Source organism: Alexandromys fortis, unplaced genomic scaffold (genome assembly GCF_014885135.2).
Source record: "Alexandromys fortis isolate MF-2015 unplaced genomic scaffold, M_Fortis_MF-2015_v1.1 scaffold_25, whole genome shotgun sequence".
In the NCBI taxonomy this organism is placed as follows: Eukaryota; Metazoa; Chordata; class Mammalia; order Rodentia; family Cricetidae; genus Alexandromys; species Alexandromys fortis.
In genome coordinates, this window is record NW_026067904.1 from 7,142,425 (window position 1) to 7,152,039 (window position 9,615).

A 9,615-nucleotide genomic window follows, 5' to 3' on the forward strand; every position below is an offset into this window, starting at 1 on the left:
GGGGGAGGACCTTGGACTTTCCACAGGGCAGGGAACCCTGACTGCTCTTTGGATTGGAGAGGGAGGGGGAGAGGAGTGGGGGGAGGGGGAGAGGAGTGGGGGGAGGGGGAGGGAAATGGGAGGCTGGGAGGAGTCGGAATTTTTTTTCCTATTCTCAATAAAAAAAAAATAACCTCACAATTGCCAAAGGCCAAGTCTTAAATTCCACTTCCTACAACTATGAGGCTCCTGCAGAGGAAACAGATTCTTCAGGATTCTGAAAGAAAAAGAAGAAGAAGAAGAAGAAGGAGGAGGAGGAGGAGGAGGAGGAGGAGAAAGAGGGAAAAGGAAGAAGAAGAGGAGGAGGAAGAAGAAAAAGAAGGATAAAATACAAAACTATTGCTCATGAACAAAATACACTACACATAGAAGCTTCACTTTGGTATTGACTTGGCTATATTTCCAACAGAGGTTTATTTATTTATTTATTTATTTATTTATTTATTTATTTATTTATTTATTATGTTTCAATCAATGTCAGAATGGAAAAAAAAAGGAAGTGTGCAACTCTAGGAGATTGAGATACATCATAGACTGTATCCTATTAGCTGGTCTAATTTTCATACACATCCCTTCCACAATCTGTCAGAGATGTTTCTCTTTCAAGCCTTATATATATACTCTTACTAAAAATCAACATGAAGCTTGCCCAGGCCCAGCTGAATTGCACCTTGTTTGCGGGCACAGCCCAGGCACTCTGTCAGGCAAAAGGCCCCACCTCACCATTATTACAATACGAGCCTCTTTAAAGCAAATACAGCTGCCAAGCCATGGATGCACATCACATAATGAAGACAAATGTGGCCTTGAAGCAAGTTCAAAGGGTGGAATTCATTTTGCATTGAAATGTTATTGCCTTCTAATTAGAGTGACATTTGGTCAGTTTCGTTCTATCTGAACTCAGCACAAAGATGTGGAGTGAAAAACCCCTCTCTATCCATCCCCACTCCTCCAAAACACACCAGTTTCTTGTGTTAGAAAGATGAGGGTTCCTTTTGACAGGACTGGCCGTCAAACCTACTGAATTTTAGTTGTTCCTAGATAAAGGTGTCAGAAGTGAAGACAGGTTCCAGTTTATAACATTAAGATTAGCCTTCTGTAATGGGTTTTCTCCATTTCTGTCCATTTTTTCTGAGCAAACTTAGCAGTAAACAGCAGGTGATTATAGGTCTTGCTTTTCTTCCCTTAAGGAGTAGAGCACTGGAAGTAAAGGTGATTCAATAGGTGCTTCCCTTCCCCCTTGAGAGCTCATGGGCAGGGCTGATGACTAACCACTCTTGTCAACTTGGAAATTCAAACTACAGCATGTAATTAGGTGTTAATAAATATTTAGAGTCTCCACACGCATGCAGAATTGTAATCTAACACTGATTCTGAGTCCCTATAAACTCATTATAACTTGAAAACATAGCAAATTGAAAATGTGTTTAAATCTATTATTTGTTGAAAATCATTACAGCAGCACAGTGCCCCACAGAGCATCTATGAAAACATGGTTCCTTGGAGCCTCTGCTTGGCACCAGGAGAGGGGATGCCACTGCCTATCACTGGCTGGGACACAGTAAAAATTAAAGCCTCAGGGACAGTTTCCACTGAGGACACACAGCTTTCGCAACACAATGATGTCAGAAAATCCTAAATCAAAGGATGCTAAGCAGAGAAAGGCTACATTCTGTGATTGTTCAAAACCACTGGTTCTGCAGGAAGGTCCTATACAGCCCTAGAAAGCCTAACACCAGTCAAAGGAAGTGTACCACTGAGGGAAGGGTTGATTGTGTCTCGTGATTCTTGTAGCTGCAAATGTTGTCCCCCATACTCCTAGCTTTCTCCCTCATAGCTTTCAGATGCCAGGTTTTACCACTTCCAGGCACATACAGTATTGACTGGGAGATTTTTCAGCAGACCTCTGCTCTACGAAGGCATGGGCAAACTTTCCTACCTCATGGACTTGATCCTTGTCCACACTAAATAAGGTGTCATCCCTCTCGCGCCCTCTTTTCTCTCCCTGGTAAGTTGTTTTATCACATAAAATCAAACAAAAATGCACAGTGTATGAGACAATTGCATGCAAATTGCTTATTGAATTAAATTTCCAAGTTCTTAAGCAATGGTCTCCTCATTAGAGCTATTAGCATATTCATTAGAGTTATTTTAAATATGTGATGTGTTCATACCAACATCTCTGCCACATCTGCCTGGTTGTGATATATGTTCTCTCTTGAAACTGTGTTAGCAGTTTATTAATATACCCATAAGGTTTTCTTCAAAGTGAGAGGAAATGTGTGGGCTTGGTAATATGCTCTGAGAGGAATGGGCTTTCAGTGTTGTGATGGTCAGAGGAGCACTCCACATTCCTGTGTCTAAGACTCAGTCCTTTACATCTGTTTGCTTGTTTGTTTTAATTCTTTTGTTGTCCATCAAACACTTTTGTGAGATGGGAGGTTGTCCAAGTTTCATTTCTGCTTCTGGGAGAAAAATAAACTGATGAAAAACCGGCTGAACCCATTCCAGGTTATAGTCCACTGTTTTGGGGAAGTCAAGGTAGGAACTTAAGACCACTAGTCACCTCACATCCATAGCTGGGAGAAGAACGAAACACATGTTTACAAGCTTACTTACTTGTTGATGCACAGTTTCTCTTCTCTAATAAGTCTGTATCACCTGCCTAGAGAATGATGCTCCCTAGAGTGGACTAGGTCTTCCAATAGCAATTAATTTAATTAAGAAAATCCCAATGAATTCCTCACAGGAAGCAGGAGCTGTCTCTGACTTTATTACCTGCTTTGGGGAACATTTCTTCTTATAGGGCTGCCTTGTCCAGCCTTAATAGGAGAGGAAATGCCTGTTCTTACCGCAACCGATAGCTTTAGGAGTCCCGCCCTTTTCCAAAAAGAAAGGAGGAGTGGATGGGGGGTATGGAATAGGGGAAGTTGTAGGGGAGAGATTTAGAGGACAGGAGAGAGGGGAAATGGTGATTAGGTTAAAATAAACAAACAAACAAACAAATAAATAAATAAATGATTTAATTTAAAAAAAGAAAGAAAATCTCCAGGGACATGTTCACATTTCTTCACTGAGACTCTTTCCAAGTTAGTGCAGGTTATGGCTGAATTACAGTTAAAACTGACCACCACATATGTCTGAGGAATAACTTCTGGAAAAATCTTCATTTCCTTGACTCTAGAACAGAATTTCACTTGAAGACCCCCAACTAAAAAGAGAAGTGTGGTCCAGTTTATTTTCCAACACCTCCCTTCTCTTCATAAGGACAGAATGAAAAGCTGTTCCTCCTCAGCCAGCCCTGGCAACTCTTTCCTGAAGTGGGTCTTCCCACCCACTTCGGGCCTGTCTTCTTTGTTTACTGAATCATCCGCAGATTTTCTATCGGATTAGGTTTTCTTCCCTACTCTGACTTCCATGAAAGTGTCTACAGGTCTGAATTATGACTCCATATCTATTTGTGGTGTTGTGGGGTGATGTTCACCCCCCCCACACACACACACAAAGCAGTTTATTATAAGATATAAGAGGATTTGCTGGTTTATGTTCAGGTTTGGAAAATTTTGAGCTTCTTGCATATAAAAAAATCTTTTCAAATTATCATGTTGGTTTAATCCTATGAATTGCCTAGTGATTCTAAATGTTTTGCATACTACAGCTAAATATCCCACTATGCAATGTCTACAGAACCACAATAAGGAATTATTCTCCCTGCTAGAATACTTCAGCCCTAACCTCTGAGTTATGCAAAGTGTAATTGTAAACACCTGTGTTGGAAAGAGGCGGTGCCTAGTGTGAACACTTATAAGATATGAGGGGTGCATCTTATCCACAGTCCTCCCACTGAGTATCTTTGACCAAAGCTTCTCTATGTACACCAGACCTCAACACCTCAGCACTGGCACATGTTAACTTGGATGGGGATCCCATCATTGAGGCTAATGTGAGAAATATCACAAAGACACTTAGGTCCATGGGAAAAGGGGATTCATTGCCTGTGAGGTTGTCAGGTTTTTGTCTTTCTTTCTTCCTTTTTTTTTTCTTTTAACAGAAGCTATACACATTGATTTTTGGTCCTTTCAGTGTTAAATTTCTAAATCAGTTAATTTGTGTGACATTAGAATGATTTGAGGTAATTATAATTAAATATGTCAATAGTTCACAATGACTACTATTACAGTTCTCCAGTCATAACACATTACATATGACAATTTCACACTGCAGAATCATTTGTACCCACATGTGCCTTTTAAAGGGGGTAAGAATTCCTTTAATGTTAAGAATGTATTAATATTATTATGTTTTATGTATATGGGTATTTTGCCTGATTGTATGTGTGTGTCTGGTGAACTAAAAGTTGAAAAGAGAAAAATCCAATTTCCTGGAACTCAAGTTACATACAATTATAAGACACCAAGGAAGGTTCTGGGATTTAAACCTGTAAGTCTGGAAAAACAGCCATTGCTTATACCATTTGACAGGTTTTTTTTTTGTTGTTTGTTTTTGGCTGTGTATTTCCATGTTGAGAGTCAAGCCATGATCATGACTTAAATCAAAGGCTTAATTGCCTTTCGTGTCTGTTTGACTATTACCTCATATTGAGGAAAAACCACGTTTTTAGATCATTAAATGAACTATTTGCCTTTTCTAAGTAGATAAACGCTTATAAAAAAGGTGAGATGAAGCAATAATTTCTTTTTGTACTACTAATTCATGATACATTATTACTAAGTAATTCAGGTAATAGATTATATAAGTACAAAAAGCCCATACAGCAAGATATTTATTTAGGACAATCTTTGCATCAAAATACTAAATAGAGAAAATAACAGTAAGGTTCAGGATTATTTGTACACCCACATTCTTATTTAAAAGAATAGAGATCTTAAAAATATTTAATTATTATTATCAGTGTTGTATTTCTTGTGTATTGGGGTTTTGCCTGCATTCCTGGTGCTCATCGAGGCCACAAAAGAGAATCCAGTTTTCTGAAACTCAAGTTACACACAATTGTCGGCCGCCAACATGGGTTCTGGGAACCAAACCTGTGAGCTCTTTGGGACAGCAGCCATTGTTGCTGTCCTTCTCTCCAGCCCATATTCATTTTTAATATAGACACTACACTAAAATACCTATAAACAATGCCTCTAAAAATGTTGAGTGGAATTAGGAGCAGACAGAATGGAAGGAAGACATTTTTAATTCCTAAATTGTATTTTTAGTCATGCTTATTAAGTGGCAAAAAATACACTTTAGAAATAATACCTCTACTGCCATTGTAAACTGAGTGACATGACCTGGAGACAGACGCTGGAATGTGGGTTTATATCCCCCTGCCTGCACAACACACGTTCCTACCTTTCCCAAAATCAATGAATAAGTAGAACATTAGTGCTATGCAAATATGTGTCTGAAACAGGCTCTCCCTGGGTCAGGCTGCCTTTGTTTGCAAGCAACCAGCATGGTAAACTGTGAAGTAAATCCCAAATTGAATTTTCTTGGTCCCCAAAAACATATTCTAGCTGCCCTGTTGGTGAGAGACCAGGGAAACCACAGCAGACATCTCTTAGTTATTCATAAATTCTTTCTCCTAGAAAGAAAAAGAAAAAGTTGTTGTTTAAACACAAGGGTAGAGATGAACCCCAGAGCCCGGAAACCATTTTCATGCAAAAACAGACAGCTCCTATACCAATAAAGACCTAGCAGGGAACTCAGCTTAGCAACATAAATACTCACATCTGGTATAAATAAACAAGAAACATTGTTTTACGATTAATGCCCAGCTCATGAATAAGCACACACAATGGAGACAGAAATATTTAATTCTGTGTTGTAGAACATAATTAGAAATTTATTAAACAAAGTCAGAACACAGCAGAGATTTCTCGACATGCAGAGGCCCTGGGTCCAAGCTGGGTGTGCTTGGGACTACTTTTGTCCAATATGAGACTTTTTTTTCTTTTGTAAATGATAATCAAGAAAAGCTGCAACTTCCATGTTTCATTACATAGCTCATGAGTAACTCCTGCACTTTCTTGTTTCTTCCTTCTGGGAGTTTAATGCAGTGTGATAAGATAAATGTCTGGTTTTTAATGACAATCACAACCTATTAGAAAGTCTCACCCTGTTACTGATAACGCATGAGATTTTGAACGATGAAGACATGAAAAGTCCCATTACTCTTCCCTGTTCATGCACTTTACTTACTGTTAGTGTTCCCTTGTCTTGGACTTCTAAACAATGGCTAATTTTTATGAATTTCTTTTTTATTTTACTTTGATTCTTTTGTATCGACAAAATCTCTTACACTTTTTATTATTTTCCTAATCTGAGAATTGTAGTTGTTCCATTAAAGTTCACTGTAGCTATCACCGAAGCCTGGAACTACAGTACAGAACAAGAAGAGCCAGGATGTATTGCCATTGTTCTTCAAGCTATAGTAGCAGAGCACACTCTAACTGAAGAGCTGAGGAGCCCCACCTAGATCCATGTGAGCACACAAGGTCGCAGGCACACAAAGATAGAGCCATTCCAGGAATCATGGGCTGATGTCCTTCTGAGTCTCATTTTGAAGGAATCCCTTAATCTGAATCAGAAAAAGAGAGGACATTTATGCCAACTTGATTGGTAAGTTTTAAGAGTCAGCTAAGAAGAACTGAGAGAGAACAATGCACTAATAAACAGATCGAAACGTAAGGATTCTTGGCTTTGCATTGCCATATTACAGAAAGCACAACAAGGAATTTTATCCTCAGGGTCAAGGAGAGCTGTCCTTGCTTTTTATGGGAATGACCCTCCATCTGACTTACCTCTTTCTTAGCGACCAAACGACGCAGCTGCTGTATCTTTGAATTCTAACCTTTCTCTCCCATCCCCTGGCAGCCATTTAACTCTTCTTTGTTTTGAAAAGTAGCCACTTAACAGAGCATCTTCTTTACTGGCTATTTATTCTACTGACCTGTGGGGGAAGCTGGAATTGAGACAGCAAATACTCTCGCCTAACAGGCCTGTAATTATGTTAGTCCTTTATGAGGCCATTGCTGTAATTACACCGAAGGTTGTTATCAATCCCACTGGAAGCCATCTCTCAGCAGATGCCTGGAGGACGCGTTCCAGCTTGTGTCTCCCTCATCTGCCGTTTTCATGTCTCTGAGCTCTTCCCTGTGTGTTAGAGGACACTCCAAGAAGGTACGAGGGCTGCATGATCCAAATGGAGAATGAATGATTTGACAAGAAGCCAACCAGCACTTAGAGCGAGGCTTACTAACATCCAAACACTTCCCGCACAACAAAGGTTACATCTAAACCTCATCGCCCTAGCATAGGAATTAGAGGAACAATCGTCTGATTATGATTTTAAAAAGAGCATTACATTCTATGTTCAGCCATAATTGGTATTTATGACAATTTATGTAAACAGTAATGAAGCCCGCGTGATTTTTGTGGGGAAATTGCATTATGACACCAATGATCATTACTGTTAATTTTCCTGAAGATGACGGCAATCAGAAGCAGAGTTTCATTGTAAATAGGTTAATTTAAAATTCAAACACTGCTGGTGCTTCAGAATGAGTTCACATTTGATTTCAGAAAGCTTTGGCTCAGGCCTTTTCCATGTCAAGTTAAAAATATTTGAATGACTGACATATGTCAGTAGCTATGGCACTACTCCACAGTGTTGCTTGTGTATACATGCATGCAACCTGGATGTAAGAAAGTATCTAATGTATGATACACTCTTTTAATTCTTTTTCCTAGGATTTATTTGAGGTGAGTTGTGTTTCTATCTGTATAGAGGCACAATTTGAACACAGAATATAATGTGAGAACAATTTCTATTGAGTTTAGAAGAGGGTATTGGAGCTGGAATCATGGGTAATCATGAGCTGAACGAAGTTGGTTCTGGGAACTGAACCCCAGTGGACTTAGCTCCTGCGCCATCTCTCTAGCGCCTCCACAATTCTTATTCTGTTGTGCTACAAAAAAAAAAAGTTTAAAACTGATTTCAAATACAATCAGAAAATATAGTTATCACAAACTGATTTCTCAGCTTTGCTGTGTAAGTGAAGAGTGACATCTCAATGTAGTCTATTATTTCTAATGCATGTTTGAAAATTGCCTAATCAAAATTTCCACGAGAAGTAAAAACACAAAGGCATCTCTTTTTATTGACCTTGGATTTCTGACTAGTTATTGAATTAAATTGATATTCTGCCAGCATGTGTTTTGGGTCCAGCCCAATCAGTAATAATTTCTCTCTTTCTTTCTTCAAGATAATTTTCCTAGGATGTAGATCGATTCCTGCCAACTTGTCCAAGCAGAGTGAAAGTGTCTAATTTTCACCTTTTGACACTTTAAAATGTGGCAGCAATTTTAATATTCTTATAGATCCGTCTTAACAACAAATGTCACAAGAACAAGACATTTAGACAAGAGAAAAAAGAATCACTCTAAATTATCTTCTATAGCTCTCTCATTTTAAGTAACATGTAAGCAAATATATGATGTACTTTCATATCTTTGTAATAAGAAAACTCAACTATCTAATTTACTTATTTCTACTAAGTAAAAGCCACAAATGAAGATATTTTAGTACTGGGTGTGGAAGAGTATCACAACTTATATAAGTCAGGCCTGGCCTCCTGTCTTTAATAAGTCAGTAAAAAGAGCAAATTAGAAGTGGAAAGAGGAAAGAAGATAATCATTCAATGTGGCTACTTTGGCAGAAAAGAAAAGATCTAACAAGATCCTCAAGTTCCCCTTCAGGGATCTGAAGCGAGATAAAATTTCAGTAGATAGCCAAGCACAAGCACATCTAAGCTGTCCTGCCCACCACTGACCATCATGTTCTCATGCTCTAACATGTCTCTAGAGCTGTTATAAATCTCCTTCTTTGAGTCAAGATTCCCTGCTGGCTGCTGCCATTTCTGTCTTCCAGATGATTCCTGGAAAATTCTCATTTTTATTGTGCCTTTCCTTGCAATAATCATCCTGGTAGTCACATTAAGAAACATTGTTTCTCTTTTTTTTTTAAAAAAAAAAAAACTTTAACTTTATTTCATGCACATTGGTATAATGATGTCAGATTCACTTGAATTGGAGCTACAGACAGCTGCGAGTTGCCATGTGGGTGCTGGGAACTGAACCTCTGTCCTCTGGAAGAGAAGTCAGTGCTCTTAACCACAAAGGTCTGATCTCCAAAATATATAAAGAACTCAAGAAACTAGACGTTAAAATGCTAATTAACCCAAATAAAAAATGGGGCACTGACCTGAACAGAGAATTCTCAACAGAAGAAATTCAAATGGCTAAAAGACACTTAAGGTTATGCTCAACCTCCTTAACGATCAGGGAAATGCAAATCAAAACAACTTTGAGATATCATCTTACACCTGTCAGAATGGCTAAAATCAAAAACACCAATGATATCCTTTGCTGGAGAGGTTGTGGAGAAAGGGGTACCCTCATCCATTGCTGGTGGGAATGCAAACTTGTGCAACCACTTTGGAAAGCAGTGTGGCGGTTTCTCAGGAAATTCGGGATCAACCTACCCCTGGACCCAGCAATGCCACTCTT